General features: G+C 47.1%; 1 long non-coding RNA gene across 1 annotated transcript in view; it reads left to right on the plus strand.

Annotated features, from left to right (window-relative positions):
• Nucleotides 1-20,769, plus strand: part of LOC139227621 (uncharacterized) — a 31,490-nt gene extending 10,721 nt beyond the window's left edge. The window contains exon 3 of the long non-coding RNA XR_011587444.1: nt 20,744-20,769. This is a non-coding gene — a long non-coding RNA (uncharacterized lncRNA). The remainder of the gene's footprint in view (nt 1-20,743) is intronic.
• Nucleotides 20,770-21,583: the final 814 nt, after the last annotated feature.

Below are 21,583 nucleotides of genomic sequence, written 5' to 3' on the forward strand. Positions count from 1 at the left end.
ATAGCATCACTCCCTCCCAAAGTCAATAGTACACTTATTTACAGGGTGAAACGATCTGGGGCTTTTCGCTCCCTGGTTGATCGTCTTGGTACAAATGCAGGTGCAGGTGAGTTGGTTGGTTCTTCGCTGGGCTGCTGCGCAGCTAACCTTGCTGGCCTGCTGGGGATGATGAGTTCAGCTTTGTGGTCAACCGTGATGTCGGTTGCCACTTGTGTGTGTGTGTCGGAGGGTCGATGGCTGTCTATGAATCGCAGTTTGGTTTGGTCGAAATGCTTTCTGCAAGTTAGTCCATTTGCGAGTTTGACCTGAAACAGCCTGCTCCCTTTGGCTATGACAGTGTCAGCAAGCCATTTGGGACCATGTCCATAGTTGAGTACAAATACAGGGTCATTGACTTCAATATCGCATGACAAATTTGCGCGATCATGGTACATGCTTTGTTGATGCCGCCTGCCCTTGACGTGATCATGGAGATCAGGGTGGACGAGAGAGAGCCTTGTTTTGAGCGCCCTTTTCATGAGCAGCTCGGCTGGGGGAACCCTGGTGAGCGAGCGGGGTCTGGTGCGGTAGCTGAGCAGGACTCAGGACAGGCGGATCTGCAGGGAGCCTTCCGACACGCGTTTCAAGCTTTGCTTGATGGTTTGGACTGCCCGTTCTGCCTGGCCGTTGGATGCGGGCTTGAACGGGGCAGATGTGATGTGCTTGATCCCATTACGGGTCATGAATTCCTTGAATTCAGCACTGGTGAAGCACCGCCCATTGTCGCTGACAAGGACATCAGGCAGGCCGTGCGTGGCGAACATGGGTCGTAAGCTTTCGATGGTGGCAGTGGACATGCTTACCGACATTATTACACACTCAATCCACTTTGAATAAGCATCCACAACAACCAAGAACATTTTGCCTAGAAATGGGCCAGTGAAGTCAACGTGGATCCTAGAAGTTTGGAGGGCCATGACCACAAACTTAGCAGTGCGTCCCTGGGTGCATTGCTCAGTTGAGAGCAAGTGTTGCACTGGCGCACGCAAGACTCCAAATCTGAGTCGATGCCGGACCACCACACGTGGGATCTGGCTATAGCTTTCATCATTACTATGCCTGGGTGAGTACTGTGTAAGTTGCATATGAACGTTTCCCTGCCTTTCTTGGGCAGAACCACGCGATTACTTCACAAAAGACTATCTGCCTGTATGGACATTTCGTCTTTACGCCACTGGAATGGCTTGATCTCTTCATGCATTTCCACTGAGTCGCTGGACCAGCTCCCATGGAGGACACAGTTTTTTTACAAGGGACAGTAAAGGATCCTGGCTGGTCCAGGTCCTGATCTAGCGGGCCATAACGGGTGACTTTTCGTTTTCAAATGCATCCATCACCAAGAGCAAGTCTGCAGGCTGTGCCATTTCCACCCCAGTGGTGGGCAACGGTAGCCGACTGAGGGCATCAGCGCAGTTCTCTGTGCCTGGCCTGTGGTGAATTACATAGTTATATGCAGACAACATCAGCGCCCATCTTTGGATGCGAGCAGAGGCATTGGTATTGATATCTTTGCTCTCTGAGAATAGCGATATGAGTGGCTTATGATCAATTTCTAACTCGAACTTAAGCCCAAACTGATACTGATGCATTTTTTTAACCCCGTAAACGCATGCCAGAGCTTCTTTTTCAATCATGCTGTAGGCCCTTTTGGCCTTGGACAAGCTCCTGGACGCATACACGACCGGTTGCAATGTTCCCGATTCATTTGCTTGTTGTAACCCACACCCGACCCCGTACGAAGACGCCTTGCAAGCTAGCACTAAACGTTTACAAGGATCATACAGGACAAGCAGTTTATTGGAACATAACAGATTTCAGGCTTTCTCAAAAGCAGTCTCTTGTGATTTCCCCCATACCCAGTCATTTCCCTTGCGTAGCAACACATGTAGAGGTTCTAGCAAAGTGCTTAACCTGGGTAAGAAATTACGAAAATAATTGAGGAGTCCCAAGAACACAGCTCCATCACATTCTGTGGTCTCGGCACGTACATTGATGGCCTCCGTCTTGGTGTTGGTGGGTCTGATGCCATCTGCCGCGATTCTTCTCCCTAAGAACTCGACCTCTGGCGCCAAGAAAACACACTTCGAACATTTCAACCTGAGTCCCACACGATCTAGCCGACTTAGAACCTCTTCCAGGTTCTGCAAGTGTTCGATGGTGTCCCGATCTGTGACCAGTATGTCGTTCTGGAAAACCACGGTGCGTGGAACTGACTTTAGCAGACTCTCCATGTTCCTTTGAAAAATAGCCGTAGCCAATCGAATCCCAAACGGGCATCGATTGTAGATGAACAGACCTTTGTGCATGTTGATGCAGGTGAGGCCTTTCGAAGATTCCGCCAGCTTCTGCGTCACGTAGGCCGAGGTCCAACTTGGTGAACGTCTTTCCTCCTGCCAGCATCGCAAATAGGTCGTCTGCCTTGGGTAGCAGGTACTGGTCCTGCAGCGAAAAACGATTAATCATTACTTTATAGTCCCCGCAAATTCTGACCGTGCCATCGCCCTTGAGAACCGGAACAATCGGACTGGCCCACTCGTTGAACTCCACCGGTGCAATGATGCCCTCTCGTTGCAGCCTGTCTAGCTCGATCTCCACTTTCTCTCGCATCATGTATGGCACTGCATGTGCCTTGTGGTGGATGAGTCGTGTATCGGGAATCAAGTGGATCTGCACCTATGCCCCCGAGAAGCTTCCGATGCCTGGCTCAAACAATGACGGAAACTTGCTCAGAACCTGGGCACATGAAGTGTCGTCGACGGACGAAAGCGCTCGGATGTCGTCCCAGTTCCAGCGGATTTTTCCCAGCCAGCTTCTGCCGAATAGTGTGGGGCCATCTCCTGGTACTATTCATAGTGGTAGTTCATGCACTGCTCCATCATAGGAGACTTTTACTGCTGCGCTGCCAATTACAGGGATAAGCTCTTCAGTGTAAGTTCTCAGCTTGGTGTGAATGGGGCTCAGCTTGGGCTTGTGTGCCTTGTTGCACCACAGCCTGTCGAAGGCCTTTTTGCTCATGGTGGACTGACTCGCACCTGTGCCCAATTCCATGGATACTGGAATTACATTTAGTTCAACTTTTAACATGATCGGTGGACCTCTCGTGGTGAAGGTGTGTACCCCGTACACTTCTGCCTCCTCGGTTTGAGTCTCTAGTTCAGTTTGATCCGCCATTGATCGGTCTTCCTCTGCAACATGATGGTTTGCAGGGTTTGCAGCTTGTCTGCACACTCGCTGGAGGTTTCCCATTATTCCACAGCCTTTGCACGCATAGTGTTTGAAGCGACATAAATGGGCTCGATGATCACCTCCGCAGCGCCAACAAGGTGTTAATGCGAGGCAGTTAACACTTGATGGCGGACTCTGAGTCATCCGAGGTCGTGCAGCTGCAGACGTGTACATTCTGCCATGTGCATTTCTGCCTGAAAACGACGTAACCTTGTGTACAGTACTTGCTGAAACATCTATATGCTGCAAAATTTGTTTGGTGTTATCACTGGTGGTATCGCCCAGGCCGAAGGGACCCCGCAACGGCCACTTCTGTCCCGAGCCGAAGGGACCTCGCGCCGGCCGTTTCTGTCCTGGGCCGAAGGGACCCCGCAACGGCCCGCTTCTATCCCGGGCCAAAGGGACCCCCGCGACAGCCCACTTCTATCCCGGGCTGAAAGGACTCCACACCGGTCCCGGGCCCCAGTGGGACAACACACAGCGGGCCCTGAGCAGCCCACCGGGTCCTGAGCAGCCCCAGCGGGATAACAAATAAACATTACCTTGCAATTGCCAAAGGGACCCCGCACCGGCCATTTTTGTCCTGGGCCAAAGGGACTCCACACCTGCCCACGCCTGTCCCTGTGGTCGCACACCAGGTATTTATTGTGCTGACAGATTCGGGGGGACGTGGAACCAGCCGAAGGGACTCCGGGGACGTCGAACCAGCCGAAGGGACTCCGAGGCCGGCGTTCAACCGGCTGAAGGGACTCCAGGCCAGCGCTGAACCGGCCGAAGGGACCACGGCAGTGGCGTTCAACCCAAAGCCTTAAACTCCTAACCAACTTTTAATTAATTTTTAAACTTTTAATCAACTTTTAAACTTTGTAAACAATTTGGGAGAACTTTTAAAACTTACATTTTTGACTTTTAATCAAAATACTTTTAACATCTATTATTGATCTACATCTTTGACTTTTTAACAACCTTTAAAACATTTTTAAACTGGGGAAACTTTTATAACCTATTATTGATTTACATCTTAGACTTTTTCACAACTCTTAGAAATTTTTAAAACAAATTGGGAATCTTTATCAACTTTTAACTATTAAAATAACTTTGGAAGTCACCTTCCTAATGCCTGCCCCCCCAACCTAGCCTCGGACCATCTACCATCAATGGCGCTACTCAGCGCCGAGCTTGCGGCCAACACTTCACCGTAGGCAATTAGGCTTATCGAGCTGTGCCTGGTCTCCAGTTGTCTTGGACCCCCTTGCCACTGACCAAGACCTTGTTCAGCTAAGCCCGTGTAGTTGCCGGTGTGCAGCGGCCATCTCACGTTAAAAGAACTCGAGCACAGGCATCTTCTACTTCATCAGTATGAAGTTCGGGACCTGGAACGTCAGGACCCTCATGGACAATCGCAACAGCAACAGGCTGGAACGTCGCACCGCCATAGTTACCCGGGAACTCAGATGTTTTGACATTGACATCGCCGCCCTAAGCGAGATCTGCAGGGCAGGGGAAGGCCAGTTGAAGGAACATGGTGGAGGTTACACTTCTTCTGGAAAGGGAAACTAGAGGCAGAATGCTGCCTTCATGGAGTCGGCTTTGCCGTCAAGAATGAGCTGGTCGACTGCCTCAAAGATTCCCCCTGTGGCGTTAAAGAATGCCTCATGATTCTTCGTATTACCCTATTCCGGAACCAATGCGCCACAGTCATAAGTGCGTACACCCCTACACTCGATGCAAGGGATGAGGCTAAAGAGAGTTTTTATTCCAACCTCGAGACATCCTTGTCCCACGTCCCCACGGGCGACAAATTGATCCTCCTGGTTGATTTTAATGCCAGGGTCGGCAAAGACACAGCCCTCTAGGGAGGCATGATTGGCAGAGAGGGAATAGGGAAAGCCAACTCCAGTGGTATCCTACTCCTGACAAAATGTCTAGAGCATGAACACCCTGTTCCGCCAGAGGGACAAATACAAGGCATCGTGGCAACACCCTCGCTCCAAACACTGGCACCTGCTTGACTATGTCATTGTCCAAGCCAGGGATCGCAAGGATGTGCGCATCACCGGCATCATGACAGGAACTGACGACTGCTGGACGGACCACCGCCTAATCATCAACATTAACATTGCCCCAAAGCAGAGGGGACAGCAGAAGCAGTTCCGCAAAAAAGTTAATGTCGGGGCACTTAGAGACCCAGCTAAGAGAGCCCTATACAGCCAGCGCCTCACAGCCAATCTGGCATGTCTTGATGATCCTGAGATGCTGAATGCTCATAGCGCTTGGTCTGCCCTCCAGGCCTCTATAACCAGTGCCTGTGAAGAGACACTTGGTCACTCAACCAGAAAACATCAGGACTGGTTTGATGAAAATGATCAGGAGATCGAAGAACTAATAGATCGCAAGCGCAAAGCATTTCTGAGCCTCAAGCAAAAACCCAACTCGGGAGCTGCAAAACAACATTACAGACAGCTCAAGGCTCAGGTCCAACAAAAAACCCGGGACCTAAAGAACAGGTGGTGGATGGAGAAAGCACAGGAGATACAACAACTGGCCGACAGCCACGATATGTGAGAATTCTTCGCTGCAGTCAAGGCCACCTACGGTCCAAACTCCCATGGTCCCACCCCACTCCTGGCCAAGAGCAGGGAAACACTCATCAAGGACACCGAGGCTGTCAGGGTCCGATGGAAGGAGCACTTTGAAGATCTCCTCAATCCAGACTCTGCCTTTGACTCGAGTGTTCTCGACTCCATCTCGCAGCATGCGACCCGCCACCAACACAGTGAAATTCCAATGTTCCACGAGGTAGGCAAAGTCATAAAACGGCTCAAGAATAACAAGGCTACGGGTGTGGATGGAATCCCTGCTGATGTGCTAAAGTATGGCAGAGAGGCGCTGTTGGTGCGGATACATGACCTCATCTCTCTCATCTGGAGGGAGGAGAGCATGCCGGGAGATCTCAGAGATGCAGTGATTGTGACAATTTTTTTTAAAAGGGACAAGTCCACCTGGCAACTACAGGGGAATCTCCCTGCTATCAGCCACTGGGAAAGTTGTCGCTAGAGTTCTCCTCAATCGTCTTCTCCCTATGGCCGAGGAGCTCCTCCCGGAATCACAATGCGGATTTCGTCCCCTACGGGGCACAACAAACATGGTCTTTGCAACGCAACAGTTGCAGGAAAAATGCAGGGAGCAGCGCCAGCCCTCATACATGGCCTTTTTCGAACTTACAAAGGCCTTTGACACTGTCAAACGTGAGGGTCTATGGAGCGTCCTCCTCCGTTTCGGATGCCTCCAAAAGTTTGTCAACTTCCTTCGCCTGCTTCACGATAACATGCAGGCCGTGATCCTTACCAACGGATCCATTACAGACCCAATCCACGTCCGGACCGGGGTCAAACAGGGCTGCGTCATCTCTCCAACCCTCTTCTCGATCTTCCTCGCCGCCTTCTCCAACTCACAATCAACAAGCTCCCCGCTGGAGTGGAACTAAACTACAGAACCAGTGGGAAGCTGTTTAACCTACGCCGCCTCCAGGCCAGGTCCAAGATCACCCCATCCTCCGTCATTGAGCTGCAGTATGCGGATGACGCCTGCGTCTGCACACATTCAGAGGCTGAACTCCAGGATATAGTCAATATATTCACTGAGGCATATGAAAAGCATAGGCCTTACGCTTAACATCTCTAAGACAAAGGTCCTCCACCAGTCTGTCACCGCCGCACAGCACTGCCCTCCAATCATCAAGATCCACGGCGCGGCCCTGGACAACGTGGACTATTTCCCATATCTCGGGAGCCTCTTATCAACAAAGGCAGACATTAATGTGGAGATTCAACATCGCCTCTTGTGCGCCAGTGCAGCCTTCGGCCGTCTGAGGAAAAGAGTGTTTGAAGACCAGGCTCTCAAATCTACCACCAAGCTCATGGTCTACAGGGCTGTAGTAATACCCACCCTCCTGTATGGATCTGAGGCATGGATGATGTATAGAAGGCACCTCAAGTCGCTGGAGGTAGATCACCAACGATGTCGCCGCAAGATCCTGCAAATCCCCAGGGAGGACAGGCGCACCAAAATCAATGCCTTCAACCAGGCTAACATCCCCAGTATTGAAGCACTGACCCCACTCAATCAGCTTCGCTGGGCAGGCCACATAGTTCACATGCCAGATACGAGACTCCCTAAGCAAATGCTTTATGCGAAGCTACTTCATGGTAAACGAGCCAAAGGAGGACAGCGGAAACGTTATAAGGACACCCTCAAAGCTGCGCTGGTAAAGTGTGACATCACCACTGACACTTGGGAGACCCTGGCCACAGACCGCCCGAGGTGGAGAAAGTCCATCCGGGAGAGCGTTGAGCTCTTCGAGTCTCAATGCAAAGAGCATGAGGAGGCCAAGCGCAGGCAGCAGAAGGAGCGGTGGCAAACCAGCACCGACCCCTTCCCTCGACGAATGTCTGTCCCACCTGTAACAGGGTCTGTGGCTCTCGTATCGAGCTGTTCAGCCATCAAATAACTCACTTTGGGAATGGAAGCAAGTCTTCCTCGATTCCGAGGGACTGCCTACGATGATGATGGTGGGCATAAGTGCCTGGGCTATCGTTATGGCTTTGCTCAGGTTCGGTGTTTCAACAGTCAATAGTTTGTGAAGGATAACCTCATGGCCAATGCCAAGCACAAAAAGGTCTCTTAGCATTTGCTCGAGGAATCCTTCAAATTCGCAATGTCCTGCAAGGCGTCTTAGTTCGGCGACATAGCTCGCCACTTCCTGGCCTTCAGACCATTGACATGTAAAATCGATCCCTTGCCATCAGAACGCTCTCCATCGGATTTAGGTGCTCCCGGTACACAGTTCTTCTTACGATTTGATTGTTGGTTTCACCGGAGCAAGAAGATTCTTCTTGAGGCCATAGGTTGTTGCTCCACAGATGGTGAGGAGGATCGCCCTTCGTTTGGTAGCGTTCTCATTCCCTTCCAGCTCGTTGGCCACGAAGTATTAGTCGAGTCACTCCACGAAGGCCTCCCAATCATCCCCTTCTGAGAATTTCTCCAGGATACTAGCAGTTTTCTGCATTTTCGCATGATGGTTCATTATCTCATTGCCAGTTGTTACGTGCATAATAAAGTAATGTGATTGAGTACTGTAGACATGAATAAGTATGGCCTTAATCTCTTTATTCTAACTCCAGAGTGTTGGTACAGCATGGGAGGCCTGCTTATATACAGTGCTGGGATCCCTTGGGACTCCAACAGATACGCCCTCTGGTGGCGGTAGAATGCTGGTTACATAGGGTTGCATACATAACAGATGGCACTGTCAGGATTTGTGGAAATTACAAGGTTATGATTAACCGATTTTTGAAACAGGATCAGTATCCGTTACCAAGGGCTGATGACCTGTTCGCCATGCTAGCTGGTGGAAAATCGTTCATGAAACTGGATCTGATGTCGGTCTATATGACCCAGGAGCTTGTCAACACTTTGAAGAAACTCACCTGCATCAACACCCATAAAGGATTGTTCGTCTACAACAGGTGTCCTTTTGGGATTCGTTCAGCTGCAACCATATTTCAGAGGAATATGGAGAGTTACTGAAGTCCGTTCCTAGAACTGTCATGTTTCAAGATGACATTCTGGTCACAGGTCGCGATACTGCTGAACATCTGAACAATCTTGAAGAAGTCCTACAGCGTCTGGACAAAGTGGGACTCAGGCTGAAATGCGCGAAGTGTGTATTCATGGCACCTAAAGTCAAATTCCTGCTGATTGCATCAGGCCCACTGCTGCGAAAACTGAGGCCATCAAAAATGCACGCAGGCCTCAGAATGTGACAGAGCTGCGTTCGTTCCTTCAGCTACTCAACTACTTTGGTAATTTCTTACCCAGATTGAGCACTTTATTAGAGCCACTGCATGTGTTACTAAGAAAAGGCGACAACTGGGTCTGGGGTGCATCTCAAGATAGAGCCTTTGAGAAAGCCAAGAATTTGCTATGGTCAAACAAGTTGCTTGTTCATTATGATCTGCGTAAGCCTCTTGTATTGGCCTGTTATGCTTCATCATATGGGGTTAGCTGCGTACTCCAACAAGCAAGTGAATTGGGCAAGCTACAACCTGTTGCATATGCTTCGAGAAGTCTGTCTAAAGCAGAAAGAGCTTACAGTATGGTAGAGAAGGAAGCTTTGGCCTGTGTGTATGGGGTAAAAAAAATGCACCAGTACTTGTTTGGTCTTTGTTTTGAACTAGAAACGGATCACAAGCCACTCATTTCATTGTTTGCGGAAAACAATGGTATTAATACCAATGCATCGTCCCACATTCAAAGGTAGGCGCTGACATTGTCTGCCTATGATTACGTCATCCATCATAGACCTGGTACTGAGAATTGTGCCGATGCACTGAGTCGTCTGCCCTTACTCATAACTGAGATGGAGACGCCTCAACCTGCAGATCTACTGTTAGTAATGGATGCTTTTGAAACTGAAGGAACCCCTGTCACTGCTCAACAAGTTAGGATCTGGACCAGCCATGACCCTATTTTATCGGTTGTGAAAAGGTGTGTACTCAGTGATGATTGCTCTGCCATACCCATGGAGATGCGCGAATTTTACAACCGTCGCAAGGATGAGCTGTCCATTCAGTCAGATTGTTTACTGTGGAGTAATCGTGTACTCATGCCTAAGAAAGGTAGAGAAAAATATGTGAACTTCATAGCACTCATCCTGGTATTGTCATGATGAAGTCCATTGCTAGGTCTCATGTATGGTGGCCTGGAATTGACTGATCTGGAATCATGCGTGCATCAGTGCAATACTTGCATGCAGCTAAGTAAAGTACCAGCGGAATCTCCGCTGAGTCTTTGGTCGTAGCCATCCAAACCATGGTCGAGGATTAACATTGCTTTTGCGGGCCCGTTCCTGGGAAAGATGTTTTTTGTCGTAGTAGATGCATATTCTAAGTGGATAGAGTGTTATTATGTCATCCAGCACGTCTACAGCTACCATTGAGAGCCTTTGTGTCATGTTTGCCACTCATGGTTTGCCTGACATTGTTGTGAGCAACAACGGATTTTGCTTCACAAGTCTTGAGTTCCAGGAGTTCATGAAACTCAATGGCATCAGACATGTGAGATCAGCTCCATTCAAGCCTACTTCTAATGGTCAAGCAGAGTGTGCCACTCAAACAATCAAGCAAAGTATGAAACGTGTAACTCAGGGCTCACTGCAGAGACGGTTGTCATGTATATTGCTCAGTTAAAGGTCAAGACCTCATACGCTTACTGGGGTTCCTCCTGCTGAACTACTGATGAAGAGAAATCTCAAGACCAGGCTTTCTCTTGTTCATCCTGATTTGAATGATGGTGTTGAAAACAGACATCAAAGTCAGCAATGGTGTCATGATCGTGTTGCCGTGTCACGTGACATCTCGGTCAACGATCCGGTTTATGTACTGAACTATGGTCAAGGTCCAAAGTGGATCGCCGGTACTGTTACAGCCAAGGAGGGTAACAGAGTGTTTATTGTCGTGCTCAAAATGGGCAAACATACAGGAAACTCCTTGACCAGGTTAAACTGCGGCACACGGATGAACTGGAAACGAGTGAGAAAGATGCAGTCAGTGACCAACCAACCATTGTTCACTCATCAGAGGACTCTGCTGACATTACAGACTCTGAACCTTCAGTCTCTGATGTGGTCATGACCACTCCCATCAGATCGGCTATTCAGCCCTCAATCTCAACGGACTCAGAACGCTCGCCCAGAGCCAAAGTTGAACTGAGACGATCAACTCGTGAGAGGAAAGCCCCAGACTGTCTTAATTTGTAAAATGACTGTTTTTAAGTGTTTTTAAAGGGGGATGTTGTTATGTATTAATGCTTGGGTGTCATCAGACACCAGAGGGCGCCATGGTTGGAGGTCATCAGGCTGTACGCATGTGGCATGTGGGTTTGGTCACCTGTATATAAGCTGGGTGTCTTTGTCACGCTGGCACTCTCGGGCTGGAATAAAGATGGATCAGGTTGCACCTGAGTGAGTTTACAGTAACCAGACTCTTGAGTCATTACACTAACCTTTTCCAGTTCTGATGAAAGTTCACCGACCTGAAATGTTAACTCTGTTTCTCTCTCCACAGATGCTGCCTCAGCCGCTGAGTATTTCCAACATTTCCTGTTTTTATTTCTCAATCTGGCTGGCTGCCGGCTGGGAAACAAAATCCAAAAATTTAAAGCAGGTCCTGCCGGTAAATCCAGTAGGACCTCCAGGAAATCCATACTTCCCGGTTTCCCGCTGCTGCACCCTCACCGCCCCCTTCCCGTAACTATCAGGGCCATGGCCAATGTTCCCCCTAATTTTTTGGGGGGGAGTGGGGGATTCACGTTCCCTTTAACGGGCCGCGTGGTCCATTCAAAGTTTCGCACATGTGTGAAATTTCAAAGTTGAAAAGCTGATCACGGGCTGTGTGGGACCAGCAGATAGCTGCATGACCGTGTGGCTTACAGGGGACATTGGCCATAGTGTTCCACAATAAATACAACTAAGTATTGATATGGGAGATGTCATGACAGGGCAATATTTTTATTTTCCATCTATATATACAGGTTGGACCTCTGTGGTCCGGCACCCTCAGGACCTGACCGGTGCCAAAAGAGAATTTTTCGAACCACGGGAGGTCACGACAGCGCTCGGGCTCCTCTCTGTGTGTGTGTGTGTGTGTTTGTGTGTGTACGTGCTGGAACCTGTGGGCGGCTCCCTCAGCACCCGCGCACAAACTCACTGACTGACAGTTGCTCCAGCCAATCGTCGCACACACTCACTGACTGACAGCCGCTCCCAGCCAATCGCCACACCACAGCAGCAACCGAGCCCACTTTCTGAAACACCGTTTAAAGTTAGAGACCCTCAGGCCCAACTAATGCCGAACCACGGATGTTTCCAGACCAGAGAGGTCCAACCTGTGCTAATTACCTAGTCCAACTTTAATCTTGTCATTTCCAAGTCTTTGTCTTCAGTGACGACCACACACCGTTCAGCATAACTTCGAAAACCAAGCAGGGGAGACATTTGCAAACATTAAACAGTACTTTTTAATGTACCATTTTATGCTCAGGAGAATATGAAACAACCAGATTCATCAAATAACTGAAAGCTGTTTGAAATGGAAATTTGTGCTCTGAGATTGTCAGAGTACACCTCAGTTTATAATGTCCACGTGACAACAGAGGATCAAAGCAAAATGTGTTTCTCAGCTGGATAATTTACAAGCTTTGGTTTGAAATTTTGATTGTGTTTTCAAAATATTGTTACAGATATTCATGAAACAAAATGCAGTAGAGCTACGAGCTCAAATATAATTTAATACAAGTCGTACATTGAGCAGGTCTTATGTAGGCTACCTCCCCCCAGGGGACCATCAGGAACAACGTCAGCACAGGCTCACCATTGACCAGAAACTTAACTGGACCAGCCATTATCACTAACATGTCTATAAGACCACTGCAGAGGCTGGGTAATTTGTGATGCGTGGCTCAGCTCCTCATCTCCTCAAAGCCTCTCCACGGTCTACAAAGCTCAAGTCTGAGTGCAGTGGAATACTCACCACTCACTTGGGCAGATGCAGCTGCAACAACAATCGAGTAACTTGACTCCATCCAGATCAGAACAGTCTGCTTGATCAGCGCCCCTGCCACTATATCAATTCCACCCCTTCCACCACCGCTAGCTGCAGTATATACCAGCTACAGAATGCAGCGCACAACTTACTTCAACAGCACCTCGACCACTGAGAAGGAGAAGAGCAGCAAGATCATGGAAACACCATCACCTCCAAGTTGCAAACCAGCCTGACTTGGATATATATTCCACTCCTTCACTGTCGCTCATGTCCCAAGAATATATTATTTTGCAAGCCTCAACCCAATTCAAAGTCAGCATGGGCACATAGCACGAAACTGCTCCAGGCTCTGAAATAATTGGCAGTCTCATTCAGAGAGACCGCAAGGTAGTGGATTGCTGTGGCTGCGTGGGAAATTGAAAAATCTCACATTGGTGCAACAAGAGGTGCATCTCTGAGGTACCTTGCTGGGTAGAGCGGAGGTTATACTATACTATGATGTACCTGAACTGCAAGTACTTGATGCTGACAACTGGGCGCTTGAAAATGAAACATGTTCCATTCCTCACCACTGGTGTCCCTCAAATTGATGTGGACATAATTCCTTCAATCAATAAAAATATACTTGTAGTCTTTGTATTTTCATTACTTGCACAGCGCTAGTAATACATTTTAAACTAACTACATTTTGATGAAATTAAATGTTCCTGATCTCAGAGAATTAACATATCACCAGTCAAAATAGTATGACTTGTGTGAGTATAGCTGGAGATTGCTTGAAATAAATGTATATAAATGATGATGTGAGAGCCAAAGTGAACCAACGTGTCTATCCAGAGCATTCCTCTTCTTGTCATCTGCTCGGAGGTGGAGATGAAAATTTGTGAAAATCTGCCAACATTTTCCAATCCATAGTGTAGTCTGTTACATGCTCCAAAAAAATAATATTTTACCACAGTCGGAATAAATAATTTGGAGAAAACGAACGGCAGTGTCAGTTCGGAGTTATCAATTCATGTTCTAAGAAGAGCCCTTTATCTGGCCATGAGCACAGACAGGGCAACACAGTAACATACTGTACCTGCAGTGCATTGCCTTGGTGAGGGAACTTATAATTACATTCTTACAGGGCCCTGAGCACAAAAATCCAGGTTGACACTCCAGTGCAGTGCTGAGGGAGTGCTGCACTGTTGATGGTGCCGTCTTTCAGGTGAGACATTAAACTGAGGTCTGCTCTCTCAAGTGGACGTAAAAGATCCCATTGTACTATTTCGAGGAAGAGAAGTGGAGTTATCCCAGGTGTCCTGGCCAATATTTATCCCTCAATCTGGTTACTATAACATTGCAGTTTGTGGGAGCTTACTGTGTGCAAATTGGCTGCCGCGTTTCCCAGATTACAACAATGACCACACTCCAAAAGTACTTAATTGACTGTAAAGCGCATTGAGACATCCGGTGGTCATTAAAGGCGCTTCATAATTGCAAGTGTTTATTTTCTGACCCACAAGGAGTGCTATAAAAAGCTCTTGCCTTCTGGAGCCGTCAGCTTCCATCTCCCTTTCACTGCGAAACCACCACAGCAACTGTAAAATTTAAATCGGGCTCCCAATTGCATGATGGGAGCCTTATTTAAATATGTTAATGAAGTGTCTCGACTCTCTAAGATGGGACACTCGCACAGCTCGAGGCAAGTGCTTTTTATAGCATTCCTGCGGGCCCGGAGGAGCAGGAGTGTTCCCCCGACCCCTTGAGGAAAACTTTGGCTTCCCTTCTGATGATAGCGGCCTCTCTTTAGCCGTAAAAGTGGCAACGGGTGTGTAAATGGCGAGTTGGGGATGTGTTCCCTCTTGTTTAGATATTAATCCACTCTCTGCCTCGAGGGTATTAATATCATCATCATCATAGGAAGTCCCTCGAAATCGAGGAAACATAGAAACATAGAAAATAGGTGCAGGAGTAGGCCATTCGGCCCTTCTAGCCTGCACCGCCATTCAATGAGTTCATGGCTGAACATTCAACTTCAGTACCCCATTCCTGCTTTCTCGCCATACCCCTTGATCCCCCTAGCAGTAAGGACCTCATCTAACTCCTTTTTGAATATATTTAGTGAATTGGCCTCAACAACTTTCTGTGGTAGAGAATTCCACAGGTTCACCACTCTCTGGGTGAAGAAGTTCCTCCGCATCTCGGTCCTAAATGGCTTACCCCTTATCCTTAGACTGTGACCCCTGGTTCTGGACTTCCCCAACATTGGGAACATTCTTCCTGCATCTAACCTGTCTAACCCCGTCAGAATTTTATATGTTTCTATGAGGTCCCCTCTCATTCTTCTGAACTCCAGTGAATACAAGCCCAGTTGATCCAGTCTTTCTTGATAGGTCAGTCCCGCCATCCCGGGAATCAGTCTGGTGAACCTTCGCTGCACTCCCTCAATAGCAAGAATGTCCTTCCTCAGGTTAGGAGACCAAAACTGTACACAATACTCCAGGTGTGGCCTCACCAATGCCCTGTACAACTGTAGCAACACCTCCCTGCCCCTGTACTCAAATCCCCTTGCTATGAAGGCCAACATGCCATTTGCTTTCTTAACCGCCTGCTGCACCTGCATGCCAACCTTCAATGACTGATGTACCATGACACCCAGGTCTCTTTGCACCTCCCCTTTTCCTAATCTGTCACCATTCAGATAATAGTCTGTCTCTCTGTTTTTACCACCAAAGTGGATAACCTCACATTTATCCACATTATACTTCATCTTCCATGCATTTGCCCACTCACCTAACCTATCCAAGTCGCTCTGCAGCCTCACAGCATCCTCCTCGCAGCTCACACTGCCACCCAACTTAGTGTCATCCGCAAATTTGGAGATACTACATTTAATCCCCTCATCTAAATCATTAATGTACAGTGTAAACAGACTTGCTTCCACTCTTAAAGTGACTGTACAGTCCAATACGGGAATTACAGTCTCTATCACAGGTGGGACAGTCGTTGAACGAAAGGGTGGGTGGGGAGTCTGGTTTTCCGCACGCTTCTTCCGCTGCCTGCGCTTGTTTTCTACATGCTCTCGGTGATAGACTCGGGGTGCTCAGCATTCTCCCAGATGCTCTTCCTCCATTTTGGCCGCTCTTAGGCCAGGGACTCCCAGGTTCCAGTGGGGATGTTGCACTTTATCAAGGAGGCTTTGAGTGTGTCCTTGAAATGTTTCCTCTGCCCTCCTGGGGCTCGGTTGCCATGTAGGAGTTCCGAGTAGAGCATTTGCTTAGGGAGTCTCGTGTCAGGCATGCGGACGATGTGGCCCGCCCAGTGGAGCTGGACGAACGTGATCAGTGCTTCGATGCTGGGGATGTTGGCCTGAGCGAGAACACTGACGTTGGTGCGTCTATCCTCCCAGTGGATTTGCAGGATATCAAGGCTTATGTCTTCTCCTGTCCTGATATCTCCTAATGTGGCTCGGTGTCAAATTTTGTTTGATAACGCTCCTGTGAAGCGCCTTGGGATGTTTTACTAACTTAAATGTCCTATATAAATACAAGTTGTTGTTGTTGATGTAGTTCCAGTGGTGTGACCAAGTGGCAATTCTTCATATGTGAGCCTAAACAGTGAGTGTCAGAAGGCTATTTAATCATGGGAGGCATCACAGCCTTGCCCAATCCTCACCACAGATTTGCAGTTTGTCACTGGACAATAATCAGCAGTGCGAACTCTGACCTTTTTTTCCCCGAGAAAAGTCAGGGTTGAGAAAAGTTAATTCTGCACAATAAGGATTATCTTCCTACCGAAAATCCCATTTCTCCATGGCACTAAATACCAACTGCTGCTCCAGCTAACTCAAGACAGAATTTAATCACTAGAAATAATGAACTTGCATTTTATACACAGCCTTATCACATCTCTCAAAAAGAAATCCTTAAGTGCTTCACAGACAATTAATTGCAGTATGCAATTGTTATTTGAATAAACACTTTGAGTCTCTTCGCCGGGAGCACACGGAAGCCAAGCGCAAACAGCGGAAAGAGCGCACAACAAATCAAACACCCCAACCACCTGTCCCTTGAACCACCATTTGCCCCACCTGTGACAGAGACCATAGATCCTGCATTGGTCTCATCAGTCACCTTAGAACTCATTTAAGTGTGGAAGCAAGTCATCCTCCGGGGGACTGCCTAGGAAGACTCCCTCTGTACTGCACTGAAGTGTTAGCCCAGATCTCCAATAATGGAGGATACTGGATGACTAATTGAATTATAAGTAAATAATCAAAATTATGGGGTTCAGGTGAAGGGTTTTGCTTGTCATTTGAACTGAAAAATTAAATTACAGATTAAACCTCCTTTATCCAGAACTCCCTTATCCGGAACCACCCCTTGTCCAGAACCATTCCCGGCCACCGGGTGGCGCATGCGCAGAACTCCGAAATGAACAAATTGAAGTCCTTCCTTGCTGCCGACTCCCGCAATCGCTGGTCTGACCCCGCGATCCACCGCCCCCCGCCCTCTCTCCCCCCATAATCTCTCTGCCGCACTCCCAGCTTCAAGTCAGCCAGCTCCAATATCCCCTTCTCAGTACCTGTAACATCCAATTTAACGTGACCACCCCTCGTCTGGAAAAGTCCCTTATCCAGAACAGGCCAGGTCCCGAGGGTTCCGGATAAGGGAGGTTCAACCTGTATTGTCTTAAATTCATTAACAACTACTAATCTACAAAATATTGCAGAGTCAATGCTATCCATTTGAACTCGAGACTCAATATTTTCTATATACACTCTCCCACCGCTTCTGACACAGGATCATTGACCTGAAATGTTAACTCTGTTTTTCTCTCCACAGATGCTGCCTGACCCGCTGAGATTTCCAGCATTTTCTGTTTTATTTACCCCCACCACTTATAGTGGCTGCGTTGGTACTAATGCGATTTGCCTGTTATATGCGTTGAGCGGTTTATACTTTCAAGTATTCCATTCAAAGCTGGTTAATCTCTCCTGTCGTTGACCTATGAGGCGCTGATGTGACTCGGCGCTCTATAATTCTGACCCGCTCATACCTTTCCCTGGTGCAATGCACACCATAGCTATTTTGCGCGATTTTAATGATGACCCAAAGTGTGAATTGGTTGGGTTCAGTGCTAATATTTAAATGGGATCAATAATCTGACACCAGAAATGTTCAAATATTGACCAAGACTCATTATTATAATAAAACGATGTAGAAGTACACAGATGTGAGGTGTCTTTTTGTTCCTGTTGGTACCGAGTGCTTTCAGCTGTAGCAAATCTAACAGAGTTTTATTCTTGTGTTTAAGATGACAACCCTTGCCATAAACAACTCAGCTGATTAAGGCAGTGAATAGCAGAGCTCTACAGATTAGGATGATCACAGGTTCAGTCCCTAGTCTCTGTTGCATTAAATGATCTTAGTCGAGGCAACAGCTGGGGGAATCGCGACTCCCCCTGAGGGATGGGATAATTCATCCAAGGGTCCTATTCAGGAGTATTTTTTTTAGGGCAAGATTTTCCTTTACTGTGTGTTTTATCTGCACCATGTACCATCCTTGGATAAGGGGGGAGCGAAAGCTCCCAGGTCTCCAAACAAAGCTGCTCTGAAACTACCCACTGAGAAACCACAAGAGCTGCCTTCCACATACCATGCCTGCAGTGTTGTTTGTAAGATTTAGAGATCATTGGAGATTTGGCCACCTGCTCTCCTCTCCCTTCTTGGAGGTTGGTACATCAACAATATTTTGAATAAGATCAATAGTCCAGCATTTAGCAAGATTCAAGTATTTTCTTAATTCTGTTTTTATTTTATTTTCTGAAGGTGATGATTCTTGCTGGGTTATGGTCCCACATGTTTCCAGCTAAACTGACTGTATAGCAATGAGAAATAGGAACTCTGGCTGATTCTTCCCCGCCCTAAGGCCATCGAGAGTCCCCCAACTGCTGCTTGAATAAGATAATCTAACTCCGCACAGACCAGGGATTGAGCCTGTGATCTTCCGACTGTCTACAGCTCTGCTACTGAATGTCTTAATCAGTGAGCCTTGGGGTGATGGACTTTCAAAATGTTGTCTTAACACAAGGCTAAAATCCTCTTCGGTTTGTTGCAGCTGAAAGCACTCTGCACAAACGGGAACAAAATTACACCTGACGTGTGTACCTTTACATCATTTATTGTAATAATATGATATTTGGTGCTAAATTAGAACAATTCTAGAGTTGGACTACTGATTCTGGTTTAAATATTAGCACTACACCCAACATGTTAACACTTTCCAAGTCAGCATTAAAGTACATAGAAAATAATTATGTGAATTTAAAGCACTGGCTCCACACTATTTTGTAGATTAGTGGTGGCAATGAAAGCAATGCATCGATCTAATTAAGACTTCACCCTAATTGTACATTTTCACATTTATTATAAGGACAGGGTAAATTTTTGATGGTTAGAAAATGTGCATTTTTAGAAAGCATAAGAAATAGGATCCTCGAGCCTGCTCTGTCATTCAATAAGACCACACCTTGTGTATTGTGTGCAGTTTTGATCTCCTAATCTGAGGAAGGACGTTCTTGCTATTGAGGGAGTGCAGCGAAGGTTCACCAGACTGATTCCCGGGATTGCAGGCCTGACATATGAGGAAAGACTGGAACGGTTAGGCTTATACTCACTGGAATTTAGAAGAATGAGATGGGATCTCATAGAAACGTATAAAATTCTGACAAGACTAGACATGTTAGGGATGAGTTTGCATGATAAGCCATGATCATAATGAATGGCGATGCAGGCTCGAAGGGTTGAATGGCCTGCTCCTGCACTTATTTTCTATGTTTCTATGTAAGATCATGGCTGATCTTTTATTTTTATTTATTTGTTCGTTCATGGGATGTGGGCGTCGCTGGCAAGGCCGGCATTTATTGCCCATCCTGGATAGGTTAGATGTAGGAAGAATGTTCCCGATGTTGGGGAAGTCCAGAACCAGGGGACATAGTCTAAGGCTAAGGGATAAGCCATTTAGGACTGAGTTGAGGAGAAACTTCTTCACTCAGAGATTTGTTAACCTGTGGAATTTCCTACTGCAGAGAGATGTTATTCCCAGTTCATTGGATATATTCAAAAGGGAGTTAGATATGGCCCTTACGGCTAAAGGGATCAAGGGGTATGGAGAGAAAGCAGGAAAGGGGTACTGAGGTGAATGATCAGCCATGATCTTATTGAATGGTGGTGTAGGCTCGAAGGGCCGAATGGCCTACTCCTACACCTATTTTCTATGTTTCTATGTCTATGTTTCATCCCTAATTGCGCTTGTGGTGTTGAGCCGCCTTACTGAACCGCTACAGTCCGTGTGGTGAAGGTGCTGAATTTGTTGCAGCGGTTTGCTACAACTGAGTATCTCGCTGGGCCATTTCAGAGAGCAGTTAAGAGTCAACCACATTGCTGTGGGTCTGGAGTCACATATAGGCCAGACCGGGTAAGGGCATTAGTGAACCAGATTTTTTTTTACAACAATCCAGTAGTTTCATGTTCACCATTACTGATACTAGCTTTTAACAAAACATTCCAGGTTTATTTAATTAACTGAATTTAAATTCCCCAGCTGCCGTGGTGGGATTTGAACTCACGTCTCCAGATTATTTGTCCAGGCCTGTAGGTTATTAGTCCAGTGACATAACTACTATGCTACCGTACCCCAACCCCGTACTTCAACCTCATCTCTACTTTCCTGTCCGATCACCATATCCCTTGATTCCCTTAGAATCCAAGAGAGATATAGAGCGATAGGCTTGTGCTTCTTTGTCGAGACCTGACTACCCAACACAGTTTTCAAAATAAAGTTTGTACCAATTAAGCTTTAATTTGTCTTCTATTATCTCTTTTTAGAACATGCTTCAACACGTACACCATTGGTAAGACAAGAAGTTGGCAGGCAACTCTCCTTCACCAACAATATTTTGGCTGGTAATTGCAGCTATGCTTCGGTAAAGTGAATTGACTTCAGTTCTGATGTTCTCTTCCTTTTGCTGGAAGCATCTTATCTCCACTATACACTCTCTCCCAATAGCTTCACTTAGATTTGAAATTCTGCATGACCTTGAAATTACACTGCACAATATTAGTGCGTGAATACTTAATGCATGCATATGTAATTCCTTTGCTATTTTAATGGAGGAAGCAATCTTAATTTTGAATGGTTTAATACCTCAATTATAAGATCAGAGACAGGAGTTCCCTACAGTTGCATTATGTGTACATTGCAGGGTGAGGAGTATGTGTGCGCACTAGGTCCGTGCAGCAGAGCTTGGTCTCCAGTCATCTTGGTTAACCCTTGCCACTGGATCAAGACCTAGCTCTGTTGAGCCCGTGTGGTGGCTGGTGTGCAACGGCCACCACATGTTAAAGAAATCCACGCACAGGCATCTTCCACCCTTCAATATGTAGTTCGGGACCTAGAATGTCAGGTCCCTCATTGAAACATCTATGAACTCATCCCTTTTTGATGTGGAAGTGGGTCATCTTCAACACGAGGGTCTGTCTAATACGATATAATTTCAGGGCCCTTATAAATGGGAAGCATGATCACTCAGTGGCCTGCTATTTTGATTCATCAGTAAGGGACAGATTTGTTGGGCCTAATGTTTTTCTGTTCCCAAAAATCCTAATGTTCTAATGCATTATACAGCACTGATATTCCAGGTCACTTAGCAACTTTTCTCGATTCTT

The sequence above is a fragment of the Pristiophorus japonicus genome, chromosome 17 (genome assembly GCF_044704955.1).
Source record: "Pristiophorus japonicus isolate sPriJap1 chromosome 17, sPriJap1.hap1, whole genome shotgun sequence".
Taxonomy (NCBI): Eukaryota; Metazoa; Chordata; class Chondrichthyes; family Pristiophoridae; genus Pristiophorus; species Pristiophorus japonicus.